The sequence below is a fragment of the Podarcis cretensis genome, assembly GCF_951804945.1.
Source record: "Podarcis cretensis genome assembly, chromosome: 12".
NCBI lineage: Eukaryota > Metazoa > Chordata > Lepidosauria > Squamata > Lacertidae > Podarcis > Podarcis cretensis.
In genome coordinates this window covers 35,163,826-35,179,466 of record NC_137181.1, presented here as the reverse complement: position 1 = coordinate 35,179,466, position 15,641 = coordinate 35,163,826, and the positions used below count along the sequence as shown (strand labels likewise).

The 15,641-nt window shown below is 41.0% G+C and overlaps 1 long non-coding RNA gene across 1 annotated transcript in view; it reads left to right on the top strand.

Annotated features, from left to right (window-relative positions):
• Window positions 1-1,589: 1,589 nt before the first annotated feature.
• LOC307199869 overlaps window positions 1,590-15,641 on the top strand; it is a 53,451-nt gene continuing 39,399 nt past the window's right edge. The window contains exons 1-2 of the long non-coding RNA XR_013832253.1: window positions 1,590-1,688; window positions 10,185-10,331. This is a non-coding gene — a long non-coding RNA (uncharacterized lncRNA). The remainder of the gene's footprint in view (window positions 1,689-10,184; window positions 10,332-15,641) is intronic.

Sequence of the window (15,641 nt, the reverse complement as noted above, 5' to 3'; positions counted from 1 at the left end):
ACAGAATGCCATTGTTTTTCCATTAATGATTCTTGTTAAAGTTATGCAAAAGATATATAAAATAACAGAGGGTAGAGCAATCCTAACAAGGCAGATATGCTGGTGTATCACCTTAACTGCTTGTGTCCAGAGGGTCTGTGGCTGGAGCTGGAGGTCAGTGTTCTGCCCTTCCATTGACTCCTAAGGGGCAGGTTGACTTATAGCTGTATTTTTGGTGGTGTAAGTTACATAAGGTTGGGACGTGGGTGGCGCTGTGGGTTAAACCACAGAGCCTAGGACTTGCCGATCAGAAGGTCGGTGGTTCGAATCCCTGCGGCGGGGTGAGCTCCCATTGCTCGGTCCCTGCTCCTGCCAACCTAGCAGTTCAAAAGCATGTCAAAGTGCAAGTAGATAAACAGGTACCGCTCCGGCGGGAAGGTAAACGGCGTTTCCGTGCGCTGCTCTGGTTCGCCAGAAGCGGCTTAGTCATGCTGGCCACATGACCCGGAAGCTGTATGCCGGCTCCCTCGGCCAATAAAGCAAGATGAGCGCCACAACCCCAGAGTCGGTCACGACTGGACCTGATGGTCAGGGGTCCCTTTACCTTTACCTTTAAGTTACATCAAGTTCTGTGGGTGGACCCAGTGAATGATGGAAATTAGGGTGCAGTGTAATTTTGTTTATGCCTCACCCCCAACACAACAATTCCCCACCCTTGTGCCACTGTACATGGGTGTAGCTAACACGACCAGGGCTCTCTATCACCAGGTGTAAACAGATAGGGGGAAGCGCAGTGGAGAGATAATCCACATAGCCTAACCACTCCCAGTTGACATATTTAGAAGTTCAGACTGCGCTATAACTCAAATGAAATGGAAAGTATCCTAACATACATTTAGCAAGCTCATATTGGATGTTACAGACACAGCTCCTGCAAGCAGCAGGCAAGATTCCCTATGAGGAAAGATCACATAACGTTTAAAGGTAAAGGTAAAGGTACCCCTGCCCGTACGGGCCAGTCTTGACAGACTCTGGGGTTGTGCGCCCATCTCACTTAAGAGGCCAGGGGCCAGCGCTGTCCGGAGACACTTCCGGGTCACGTGGCCAGCGTGACATCGCTGCTCTGGCCAGAGCCAGAGCCGCACACGGAAACGCCGTTTACCTTCCCGCTGGTAAGCGGTCCCTATTTATCTACTTGCACCCGGAGGTGCTTTCGAACTGCTAGGTTGGCAGGCGCTGGGACCGAGCAGCGGGAGCGCACCCCGCTGCGGGGATTCGAACCACCGACCTTTCGATCGGCAAGTCCTAGGCGCTGAGGCTTTAACCCACAGCGCCACCTGCGTCCCTCACATAACGTTTAGTTGGGGCTTTTTAATAGCAGCTTCAGGAGGCTGATTTGGGTTAACCACTTCCACAGTTCTGATATGGATCCCACCCCCTTCTATTTTTTTTAGGGAAAGGTGCCAGCAAACACCATAAACTTAACAAGTGTTTAGTTTGATGATAATGCATAGGAACAGTATCTTTTCTGTGTTTAATAAAGTATTTCAAGACACTGAAACACAGGGCATTATTGACAGTTTATCTTCCTTATTCTGTTGGCTTTCTACAGCAAGGAAGCAGAGGAACTCACAGTGTATCTTTCAAAGCCCTCAGAAGAAATGGCATTCCTAGCAAGTTTGAAAACACACACATACAACTTAAGAGTGGTAGGTCAAAGTTATTAGCAAGTCTTTCAATACGGTAATCATTTCAATGAGAGCTATCCCCACTGGCTGGAATATGAGCAATGCAGTTCCAATCTGTTAAGAAGTGGGCTAGGACGTGTTACGTACTGAAGTTCTCACCCTGGGCCAGCAGGGGGATGCTGTAGATAGTTATGCAAGTGAAGGATCGAAAGTGACGTTCAGTGATTGGATGGTTTGTATGCAAATGAAGGATCAAAAGTGATGTTCAGTGATTGGCTAGTTACAGAAAATGTTGCATTCTAGTGGAGCTCTATATAAGCAGGCTGACTGAGCTCCTCAGTTTAGTTCTGTTCCAGCTTACAAATAAAGAGCTGCTTTGGAAGAATCGCTGTGTCGTCTGATATGTTCACCCACAACTTAACAGGACGTTTCTTTCAAATTATAGACCTATAAACTTAACCAACATTGTGCCTAATTTATGCTCCAATTATTTACTTCTCAAACCCAAGAGTTGAGCAGATCCTGATTATCTTTTTGGTTTTTGCTGAGGAGCAAACTGGAGTCAGAGCTGCCCATTCAACCATGGGGTGGGTCACTGATTGCATTTGCTCATGAATTTGTGACAGTAAATACAGTAATGTTCTTTTGTTGGTCGTAGATCTGGCCACTTTTGACATTACCAGGACATTAGGAAGTGCCACTTTTAATTGGATTTAAATAAAAATTTGGAATGTCAGTAGCTTCCGCTAATTAAAATTCTTTACTTCACCATTTGTTACATCTTATTCCATTGGATTTTGAACAAATTCCGTATCTGTGACCCAGGTTGTTAAGCAAGGATGTAAACTTGTTTGATTTAATTTTGTTCATTTATTATATTGTTATGAGTTTGGGGGTGGCGGGGAGTAGGCAGTATGCTGGATCGAGCAAGTGTTAAAATCTAAAACAAGGATTAAAATTCCTGGAACATTCTGGCTAACTTCCTGGTGCCAGTGGTAGCCTATGAGCCATTAATGAAACAATAGAAGTGGTTCTGTGCCAGACAAAAAAAACCTGCTTGCTGGTAGTTAGAAAGACAAAGAACAGAGTTGAAAGTTGAGTCATGTGAGCAGGAAGGAAGAAGCTGAAAGCAAGACAGTAGGCTGGGAAAGCAGAGGGTCAGGGCCATGCCTCATTTCTGCTTGAATGCGCTTGTCATTGCCCTCCCCCACAGAATCAGTGATGGACATTGCCTAGGAAGAGTTCCATGGGCCAGGCAGAGGCCTGGGGGGGGGGCAACCTCATTTGGCCCATGCGCTGCAAGTTCCCCAACTTTGGTCAGAAGACATGGTGACAGAGTGATGTAGCCCCATGCTGCTCTCTTTGATAATCTAATTATCTTTCCCTGCTGAGGCTTATGTTGTCTTGGTGCTGAGTCATGGATTAGACACAGTTAACTGGCATCCATACAAGGTTGGAGTGGGTGGAGCATTCATCTTGGACTCTTTATTGACTCCAATGGGTGTGTATTAATTACAACATGTATTTTGCTGGTGTTCTTCTGACAAAGGAAGCAGAGGTTGGATGATCATCTGTGATGGATGCTTTAGCTCAGGGGTAGGCAAACTAAGGCCCGTGGGCCGGATGAGGCCCAATTGCCTTCTCAATCCGGCCTGCGGACGGTCCAGGAATCAGCATGTTTTTACATGAGTAGAATGTGTCCTTTTATTTAAAATGCATTTCTGGGTTATTTGTGGGGCATAAGAATTCATTCACCCCCCCAAAAAAAATATAGTCTGGCCCACCACATGGTCTGAGGGACGGTAGACCGGCCCATGGCTGAAAAAGGTTGCTGACCCCTGCTTTAGCTGCATTTAGCTGATATTTTAGTGTATTTTTGGTTTTTATGGAAGCCGCCCAGAGTGGCTGGGGAGACCCAGCCAGATGGGCGGGGTACAAATAATAAATTATTATTATTATTATTATTGCAGGGGGTTGGACTAGATTGCCCTTGCAGTCCCTTCCAACTGTAATTCTATGATTCTATGAAATGCGATCTAGCCCTGCTGAAGGCTTGGTAACCAGCTAACCTGGCTATTTCCTTACTTCCCCAGCACACCCATCTTCTTTTTCTCCCCTTACAATGACAATCCTATCATTGTCCAGTCGGCTAACTGAGGACAGGCTTGCACTGTCAAAACAGATATGCACACAACCACTAACATTTAGCAGACTTGCGTGAAATTGCCCCAAATTTACCCAAACATCCGTAAGATACTAAACAAGCCTCACTAAGCCCTTTATTGCTCACCTGCCTAGTAGATGCTAAAAGCTGTTTTCCTTGCTTTTGCACATAGATTTGCTAGCAGCTGTTTCAACATTTATAAACACTATTCCTCCTGATTGCCAAATAACCATAAATTCATTTATGCATATTTTTGTATTGCAGGCGTAAAAATAATTACATGTCTGATTAAATCCACTTATGCCTTCATGTCTTACTAAATCTCTAATAGATATAAATTGTTGAAATGCATTGCATCGGAACACATAAATATTACGGGTGCAGCCTAGTTTATCTTTACTATGGTCTGAAGCACAAACAATGAATGGAAATTGTTATATTCACACCATTTCTTTCAAACTGGGGCCTCAGTATTTGCCCTCATGATAGTGTGATGCTCCAGGTCAATCACTGAGGAAGACCATTCCTTATCAAAAAGTTAAGTTATTCTCTCACAAAGCAGCACATATATTAACAAAGAGAAGACACATAGCACACTTCAATGAATAAAGGAGATCCAGTCTTTTAACGGTATGAAGGCATCCATTGTATATTTTCCTTGTCCCTACATCAATGTTATTCTAAATCACAGCACAGTACAATCCTGGTTCCCTTGAAGTGATCCTGCTTCCTTCAGCAGAAGCAGAATCTGACCCATACTATTTAATGATGTGTTCAAATCTATCCCTAATATTGAATCAGGCAAATATCACTGCAATGCTTGGTAATGGTTTGACTACTATTAATTCATTTGTTATTCATTGTGTTAGCACTTATCATAATGAATTCATTTGGTATTCATCTGAATGTTGTAAGTATTGCGAGTGATACTGCAATTTAGTATTAATTGATATACTACCTAATTTCCCCTACAAAGGAAAAAATTGTGCTCTGCTCATGAAATACACTCTTTTAACATTTTATAGTGGTAATAATGATGAGATTGAGATACCTAATTCATATATTGGACATTATTCTTTTATGGTAACGCCAAATCAATGTTGGAATATATGATATGGTGCAGAATTACTGTAAGGAGTGTGTGTGTGTGTGTGTGTGTGTGTGTGTGTGTGTGTGTAACAAGATAAAACAATTTGCTTTAACCTTTCAAAGTGCTTTCATCAACAGGTGAGCACAATAAATGAGTTGCATGGTACTATGCGTTTTATATCCTCTCTGGAGCCATGGTTTCAGTTTTCAGCTGAAGGCGAGGTGAAATCACAGCTTCGGTTCTAGAATTCAGACAGCCAATTGGTTGTGAGTAGACCTCAAGATGCACAGGTCTTGAAGAAAAACAGGAGAGAAGGGCTGCCCATTTTAGAGATTTTAATTCTTTATATGAAGCATAGGTTTCAGCCTCACTACGCCTCTCCCTCCAGGCAACACCCATGTGCATGAAATTAGGCCAAAAGACACATGAAATTAGGCTGAGGGGCATGTGTCCCTCAGACCACAGGTTGCTGACTGATTTCGGTGATGTATGTAAGGTTGTCAAATAAACTACAAACTGACTTCTCTCTGTGTGCTAGACATATATTTGTTTTGTTCTCTGCTGAATGTGTGTAAGGGAGTGATTGCATCAGTGTGGACAAGGACAATGTGGTCAGCCAGACCCACAACCCTAAATCCCTCTGCACCAGGGCTGGCTCAGCAAACAAAAACCTTCTCTGAAGAGTTCCCACAAAGATAGACTGGTTGCTGTAAATGTAAAAGAGATGAATATTCAAAGGGAAGTATAGGTTTAATTGATTTCCTATATCTGCACGGTGAAAACTCAAACATGATGAATGAAATGAATTGTTAGATCTGATATGTGATTTGGAGCATAATGGAGTTTGAAAGAGTAAACTGCAACCAGGTAACTTAACTTTTGAGGTATTTGTCATGGTTGTTGGTGTAATAAGCAAGTCACCTCATCAGAATTGGGCATTTGAGCAGGGTTGGGAAAGAAACAATTCTTCGTTTGTCCATGGGAGAAGAGGGTTGAGGGTCACAAACCAGAGGCAATACAGTAACTGTGCAGGCCCATTGAATTATAGCAAGATGTGCACGTTGTGCTCATGTTCAAATTCCATATGTTTTTAAGGGGTGCATGTGCGGTGGAACAGTTCTTAGTGGATTGTACATAAGGTCTCCATGCATCCACTCTCCTTGGTATGCTCAGTTTAAAGGCTAAAATGAGTCCTATATGTATATGCCAACACAGTTCAGTCCATAATTATTTCAAAGAATGGTCCAAAGTCAATTTAATCTGCTAGTGCACAGGAGAAGTTTGCTTCAAACTCCTGGTCTTTTATTAGCCCTTATTTCTCTAAGCAGGTAAATTTGGGTAAGTAGGCTCCAGTGAGTGATCTTTCATTTCCTTGAGATAGAGAGCAGAATTGGTCAGTGTGGTTCTGAAGCTTTCTTTTCCATGGCAAAATAAAGGGAAGCTTTGTAGCCATCATTAAATACATTCACTCTAAGATTTACTGTGGTAATCGTGACAAAGCAAATGGCTGTTTCTTTGGCAGCAAAAGAGTTTTAAGAAGACAGTAGGCATTGTTGTTGTTTGCCTTGCAAATTATAAAATACCTCAAAAATTACATGGTGTCAAACCGTGTGACATAGATTACAAAAATAATATATAGCTCTGAGTTTTATTAAGAAAATTACACCAGATTAACTCTTAGTATCCTGAGACACGATAGCATATCTTAAACTTTATTATTACATAGGAATGGTATTTTGTTAGAAGTATGATTTTTTGGAAAGCAAAATATGGGGTGCAGGTGGGAAGAACAAGCTAAATTGTAGGGGGTTGGATATATTTCCTCATTTAAAGTAACTGTGGATCTTAAATTCAGCTAATTTATGAAGCTAATTGAATTTTTACTTATTTGCTCAGAAGCTGCCCTATACCAGATCAGACTATTTGTTCACCAGTATTCTCTAATCTGATTGGCCGTTGCTTTCCAGAGTCTCAAGTAGAAGGCCTTCCTTGTTAGCATCTATCTCTGGGGTGGGAAACCTTTTTGCTCCAAGGCCATACCTTTTATCTCTGCTACCCCGGCAGGCCAACTTTGACCTGTTCTCCCATCCACTTGCCAGTCACTTGACATCAATATCAGCCAACGTGCAGGGTGTTCAACAATGCTTTGTGCAGTTTTTGCAGTTTTAACTGTAGACCCTGCTCCCTCCCTGCCCCCAAACAGAAGCCTTTAATCAAGGGAAGTTGTCTGGAACCTAAGCAATAAATACACGCTTGTTACACCATGTACTAATTTTCCATAAAAGGCCTAATTCTGACATTGTAAAAAAAAAGGTTGAAAAATATACTACCCTCTTATCATACTAATCAGTGTATGCACTTGTTATCCCACTTGCTTGGAACATGTGTCTCTACACACACCTACAAACTATGTCTTTGTGTTCAGGAATTAAGCCCTTCTGGAACACAAATGACTTTGGGGTGGGGTGGGAATCATTTTCCATTGCAACCCCCGGCTCTATTCTGCTAGTAGATACGCTACCGTCTGTCCAGTGCTGCCTGTATATAATACAGCACATTAGCCGATGATTCAGTAAAATTGGTCCTTTACTGAGTGTCCTCTCAAATTTCTGTGTCAGACAGCTGGAAGGTTTTCTTTTTTCTTTTCTTTCTTTTTTTATCCCCCCCACCCACCTCCCTTTTTTTTTTTTTTCAGCTGGAAGGTTTTCAAGCATGTTTCCAGTTGTGAGTAATACTGAGCATCAAGCATGCTCCTAAGTGTCTCTTTGTGGCAATACTTGTAGATTTAAGTGGTATTAATTAGAAGCTAGTGTTCATAGTGGAGGCGTATATGAGGCAATAAATACCTTTTGTGGGTGACTGAAGGCCACAGAGCCGTGAATCCAAGATGTCTGATAACCAGAAATGCTGCTTATTACAAGTGAGACACAATATGGTGGCCCAAAGCCTTAGTGTTTGATGTAGCCTTGGAGAGAAAGGGATCAGACTGGGGCAAAACTCTAAAGAATATTTTAAAACCTGCATAATGGTTTGCTAATTGCAGGCATTATCACAGGACATATCAAAGAGCAGCTGCTTAAAGCTGTAGCACTCCATGTAGAGCCATACTAAGTTTTTTAAAAAAACTAAAATAAAATGTAAAACAAATAATAGAGCACCAACAGTGAAAAGTGTACATTTATCTGCCTTGAATCTCAATCCAAAATAGCTTATCTGCCTGTATTGTGCAACTGTCCATTGCTAAAACGTGGTTAATAATAGCCTTCCTTATATGGATGGCAGGGGTGCCAACTTGAATAAAATATTGGGAGGGCCCAGGTAAGCCCAAACCTACATAATCAATCAGAAGATTCAGCACAGGCACACCATCTGAATGGCAGTGTCTATTAACTTTGTGGGGGCAGCCCCCTTAAATATTTTATTGGCAGGGCTGAAGGGACCTTGGCCTCCTAGGAGTTGGCTCGTATGATGATGATGATGATGATGATGATGATGATAATAATAATAATAATAATAATTTTATTTATATCCCGCCCTCCCCAGCCATAACCGGGCTCAGGGTGGCTAACATCAAAATATAAATACATTAAAACATAAAATCCAGCAATCAACTGAAATACAGCTTAACATCGGATTAAAATCAAATAAGTTCAGAAGGCAACCGGCAAATTATGACTACAGGGGTTGGGAACCTTAGGTACTCACCAGGCTCAGCTATTTATATGAGCCAGTGAGAGGAGTTAGAGAGGCCTCTTATATATAGGGCCTAGTAGGAGGAGAGGGGTCAGACTGGGCCCTGACCAAAGGCCTGGCAGAACAGCTCCGTCTTACAGGCCCTGCGGAAAGATGTCAAGATGATGGGTGGTGTAAAGTCAAACACAATTTAAATTAGGTGTCAGGAACCTGAGGCCTGCCAAATATTGTTGGACTTCATCAGCCCCAACCAGCATGGCCAACGATCAGAGCTGATTGGCAATGTGGTCCAGTGACACCTGAAGTGTTGCAAGTGTTCCCACCCCAGATAGGAAGCATGTGCTTGCTGTCCTTTCCTCCAACCAGATTCCAGCAGGATTTAAACGTCACACAGACTAGTAAAGTAGGTTAAGCTGACAGCAAGTAACTTGCCAAATTATCTTAATTAGTGATGGATTCACTAATTCAAACTTCTCTTCTAGCCATGGTCAGAATATCAACAGGTTGGCAAGAGCTGGGTACAGAGCAATGGGAGCTCATCACCGTCACATGGATTCGAACCACTGACCTTACGATCAGCAAGCCCAAGAGCCTCAGTAGACTGCAGTGCCACCCATGTTCTTTAAGTGGTGTGTCGAAAGCACACCAGTGCAAGTAGATAAATAGGTACTGCTGCAGCGGGAAGGTAAATGGCATTTCCATGCACTCTGGCACTCATCACAGTGTCCTATTGCACCAGAAGCATTTTAGTCATGCTAGCCACATGACCTGGAAGCTGTCTGTGGACAAACACCGGCTCCCTCGGCCTGAAAAGTGAGATGAGTGCTGCACCCCATAGTCGAATTTAACTGGACTTATCCATCCAGGGGTCCTTTACACCTTTACCTTTCAACAGATCCATAAGAAGGAGATTTGAGAAATACGTAAAGAGCGTAAAATCCTTGATGTGTTTTAGAATATTCATAGAGCACTAGAAATCCCAAACCTGTTTTACAATATGGGCTGGGGTAAGGTATTAAAATTTCCAACTTGCCTGTCACCCTTTACCAACAATCATGTGAATTTGTGCTCACAGTTCAAGACATTGGGAAGGCCAAGTGTAAAGTCTGTTTTCCCCGTTTCAGATGTGCATAGCCTGGGGCACTGTGTTGCAATCTAACGCCACTTGTTGCAACAGATATTTTAAAGACAACCCTGCTATTCTCTGACCTTGGAGATCCTACAGGAAATTGGAAGTGCAAACACTCGGTTTTGCATAAAAGCAGCATCAGCTATGATGCATATTGGCATCTATTCCAGCCACAAGAACATAACCACAAAACAAAAAAAGGATCAATATCGTTTGGAAATGAGGATGCTAAGTAAAAGTAGCTGTGGCTGTGCTTGTTTGTTTAAAAACAAACAAAATGAGTCATCTATTGAAGATTGTAATGAAAGGTTTTTTGTTTTTTGAAAAGGTAGTCTAGACTTGCTAGCAAGTGAAAAGGTAATATTACCTGCTCTCTGCATAAAATGCACACCAACAAATAAGCAAACAACAATCCCCACTTAGTTGTTTTTTCCCCTGCAGGTGACACATTCTGCTTTGAGAGAATTTAATCTTAAAAGACCGTGACCCGTAATAAAAAGGTATTTCACCAAAGGTATTCTACATATGCAGAGAAATAGCATCATGGAGCCCTTGTATTCTGGAAGCAAGTAGAACCGATGGAGAATGGTAAGTAACGCTTTACTTGATCTTCACTTCTATAGCTTGGACAGTAACAGAATAGTTATAAAGTCCAATTAAATAACACACGAGTCGAACTTAAGGCATAGACTTAGCCTGGGGGCAGAAAACAGGCAACACATTCTTTCTATATGGTTTCTTCTTTCATTTTTCCTGTGAAGGGGAACGGAATATTTTCTAAGTGCATCAGAGTTGATCCAGCTGCAGCAACTGAACCATTTAAAAATCCTAACTTGCAGTCAGAGAAGGTGTTCAGCTGTTTATAGAAAGGCATAACATCTCAATCCACAAAATAGTTTCCTTTGACTGGCACCCAGTTTTAATATACTATTGGGTATTAAGGCGAATTTAAATCGTTGGAACCTCTTTCCATGTAATATGTTTAGGTTTGGGGACTAATTCTGATATACACCTTTGTAAGCATGGATTCTTATGCTTTCACTTAGAACTGAACTCCAGATTGGCTTAATTTTGCAGCCTCTTATTCAATGGCTTTTTGAAATATGCTCACCCACATCAGTTATTACAGAAGCCATATGTGAAAATACAAAGTGTGACATTTCACATATAATGCCAAATTGTGACTTGTCTCTACATGAATAATCATGGAAGGAGCCTTGGACTTCTGTACTCCATCTCTTTCTTCCCCAGCTCCAATAATAATAATAATATATGTATATGTATATGTATATGTATATGTATATGTATATGTATATGTATATGATCTATATCTATATGATCTATATGATCTATATGATCTATATGATCTATATCTATATCTATATCTATATCTATATCTATATCTATATCTATATCTATATCTATCTGTCTATCTCCTGCCATCTGGCTGGGTTTCCCCAGCCACTCTGGGCGGCTCCCAACCGAATATTAAAAACATGATAAAATAGCAAACATTAAAAACTTCCCTAAACACGGCTGCCTTCAGATGTCTTCTAAAAGTCAGGTAGTTGTTTATTTCCTTGATGTCTGATGGGAGGGCGTTCCTCATATCCCCAGAATAATAGTAACTTCCTGTTTTTCGGCAAACCACAAGTTACTATTACTTTTAAACCAGCAAACCATGGCTTGTGCTTCCCCTACAAACCAGGATTGCAAACCAGGGTTTACTGGAAATTAGAAAGTAACTAATTATCTTAAGCGTGTGTGGGAAGGAAGGAACGAGCCCGAGTTTCCTTCAAGGCTCAGCCTCAGTTACATCCGAATGAGATACCTGTGATTATGAAGCTAGTACAGAATAGTGGTTGTACACAAAACTCTGAACTGAAAACCCCAAGTTAAAATTTCAAGCCAGTCATGAACTATAGGTTGTTCTTTGGAAAGCTCCTCTTTTGTAGTTTCTCACCCCAGTGGCAATACAGGGCTACCTTATGCAGATATCATAAAGATTGCTGAGATACATAGATGAAAAACCGAAAATGTAAGGAAAATGCTACATATATATTTAGGATGGGACCATAAAGCATATATTATGTGCCTAATGGAGCTTTGAGCATTATTTTCTAAACCAGCAGTGCCCTGTGCCAAGCTGCTTTTGAAAAGTGGAGAAGGGGATTTCAGAAATAGATTGTGATAAAGCATAGGGATGTGCTGCTCAAAGAAAAACATTCAAAAATCCCACTGGGCATGGTTGTTAACAGTGGTGCTGAAGGCGATATTAGATGAAAGGAAAAAATGACTAAGGAAGAAAGAATAATTTACAGAGCATGCGAGAATACTAGAAAGGTAAACGGTTTTCTTTAACCATTCTTATCATGTATTCTTTTTTGCTTTCCTGTTCCTGATATGCATTTACAAGACATATGAAGCCTATGTTGACTAAAAACTAAACAAAACACAGTATAACTTTAGTAATCACTGGACCAAGAGCATTTACCTGCTTTAGATTACTTACTATAATATAATAGTCATATCTATTTGTATGTTTTATTTGATCTGATGATTTTTTTATGTCTAAAAAGATTTAAAACATTTTATAATTTCTTTATGACCAACAGAGAGCATCTCATTTAATTTTTGTGTAGGAACAGCACCCCGTAATTCCATATTCCCCATCAAAATAATCATTTGCACATTTTTTTCTGTCAGCTGTAACACCGAGGTTATTCTGTAGTGACTTAATTTGCAGATATTTCTGTAGAACGTGCTGCTTATTTCAATATGCTTTTGACTTCCTAAGAAACTATCAAATTCAGCTCTGAGACTGGTGTTATTCCCTTAGGGAGTCCCAAATGAATTTGAATTTTCCAAGGGCTTCATGCACCATTTGTTGTTTATTTCTTTGTAATAGTATTATTTCCATTATGATAATAGGATTATGTTCATCATAACATGTGTTGTCTTCCATAGCGTAACCTCACCTTTTCCCCCAGGAAAAGAGAGAATGTGAAAAGCTTAACAGGTTTCAAGTAAAATACAGTCCTGTGGTCATAAAGTTTTAATGTATGTTTCGTGCAAGTTGGTATATGGTATTTAAACAGTATATAATGGTAATTAAAAATGTTGTAAACTGCATTTGAATACATGCAGTATATGATTTAAGAAAAAGCCACTCATTCAGTTAATATTTTACTCCAACTAAGTACAATGAATTAATTGCATTACATTGAAGCTGTTCTGCTAGGTACAATGCCATGTAAATCATAATATTGTGGACAGTACCTCTCAGAGGAAAACACTGTGATTCTGATATTAGCATCATTTTCTGAAACTGAACTGATGCAGCAGCTGGTATATCTCAACATGTTTTCTTAGTGTAGCAGACCTTAAGATTAGTTATTACAACTATAGGTTTCATTGGCATGATACTGGCTAAACTGTGAGAATTTCAATATTAACTGGATTTTGGGCTATGCAGGAAATCCATTAGGTAAGTAATGAAAGATCTCCTAGATCTTCCCTTGCCCCACCGACCTGAGCAACACCTTAATAGAAAAACAGTGTCATTTATGTGTGTGTTTATCTAAGAATCATTTAATCAAGCTAGAGAGCGATTTTCCATGTGGCTCTGGTGCCACAAGCAGAACTTGCACTTTATGGTACAGCTGGAGTGACTTGTGTGTTGCTTTGGAACATAGCAGTGTGTGTGATTGAATGGTTTGTACATAGCTCAGAAATGGGGGGAATAATGTGTAAGTGTGGGAAGAGATGAAGGGCACAGCAAAAAGCCATTCAGTGTGGAACCATCTACAGTTATGGCCTGTTGTCACTCACTATCCCGAAGGATATTTGCAGTGGCAAGTAGCATTATGTGATGAATATGTCTTTCTTGCTGGTGCACTCTGTATGAATTGCATTTCTTTTGGGCTGAAGCCCATTCACTCCAAATTTAATGTTGCTTTTAACCAGGGGTAGGCAACCTAAGGCCCAGGGGTTGGATCCGGCTCAATTGCCTTCTAAATCAGGCCCACGGACGGTCCGGGAACCAGCGTGTTTTTACATGAGTAGAATGTGTCCTTTTATTTAAAATGCATCTGTGGGTTATTTGTGGGGCCTGCCTGGTGTTTTTACATGAGTAGAATGTGTGCTTTTATTTAAAATGCATCTCTGGGTTATTTGTAGGACACAGGAATTCGTTCTTTTCTCTCTCTCCAAAATATAGTCCAGCCCACCACATGGTCTGAGACATGGTGGACCGGCCCACGGCTGAAAAAGGTTGCTGACCCCTGCTCTTAACCCTCCTTAAACTGTACTTCGCATTTCAGTAGTTACATCTGTGGCCAATTCACGATTAGAGAAAAGGGACGCTGCAGCAAAATATGCATGCAAGCTAATATAATACGAAAATGAATAGCTGTGACTATTTTGTGTGCTGCACGGAACCAAAATTATTCCACAAGTTGGGCAGACTATGAACTCTAAAGCAACTTTACAATCCTAAAGCTGTTTTGATGTTACAAACCACAACTGTTACAGATACTAGCTGGGTACACTTGTGCAGGTGGATAATAAGCATGTATAATTAGATGAAAGATACATAATGGTTTGTTGTTGGTTACGCATTTACAACAGCTGACGATATGCTTAATATGTAGTTCACAAATTAAGACAATTACTTATGGCTCCACGGTTAACCAGGAGGATTCCTTATGGACTGCAGCACAAAAACACTCTGTACCTCTGTATGAGGTAGATTCCCAGTGCTGTCTGTAATTTGACCTCCAGCTATCAGTTTTACCCAAAGACATTAAAAAAAACCATCGTGAATTGTAGGTGGCATGTTTTTAGCCATCTAGTAGAAAGCATTTTAACTCTCGCCATATCCAAAGAAAAAGCTTTGTGTTTCATCTGAAATGTTAGCATTCAGTAATAGGTCTGCATGCAAAATATCTGGTATTTTGCATTTTTACATTTGTGTTAGGGGTTTAGTCAAATGTGAATTAATTTTTCTTTCCATCCTTCACTTTACATTTAATTAAAAAATATCAAGTAAGATATCAGCTACATACATATTTGCTTCAGATTCACTGCATTGTACCTAACATACTTTAGTGCATCTATGACCATTTGCACTTGAAGACTGGAAATATCCAACTCCAACAAGAATTTCAAGCAAGTTTTCCCCCCTAGAGCACTGTTTTATTTTTGTTATTTTATTTAAAGGCTTTTGGGTTTCATTTTTCATTCTCTTCCACATTGTAAAACTCCTTTACAATTCAGTAAAGCTAATATACAAAAAATAATGGTGCCAAAATGCAAGATTTTATTTAGAGCTTCCTAAGTGCAGAGAATGGGACGCGGGTGGCGCTGTGGGTAAAACCTCAGCACCTAGGGCTTGCCGATCGCATGGTTGGCGGTTCGAATCCCCGCGGCGGGGTGAGCTCCCGTCTTTTGGTCCCAGCTCCTGTCCACCTAGCAGTTAGAAAGCACCCTTAAGTGCAAGTAGATAAATAGGTACCGCTTTATAGCGGGAAGGAAAACGGCGTTTCCGTGTGCTGCGCTGGTGCTGACTCGCCAGAGCAGCTTTGTCACGCTGGCCATGTGACCCGGAAGTGTCTGCGGACAGCGCTGGCTCCTGGCCTCTTAAGTGAGATGAGCGCACAACCCCAGAGTCGGACATGACTGGCCCGTACGGGCAGGGGTACCTTTACCTTTTTAAGTGCGGAGAGCCATGAGTCATTATGAACTGAGCCAAGCTCAGACCTTGCAGAAAATTGGGCCTAGCTTGCAGTGATACCCCTTCCTGTAGTAACCTGGGGAACCAATGGCCGAGAAGACTGGAGTTGAACGTTTTAGATGTGGTAGAAGTGACTTTCAAGGCCTGGAACTTTCTAGAAAGTC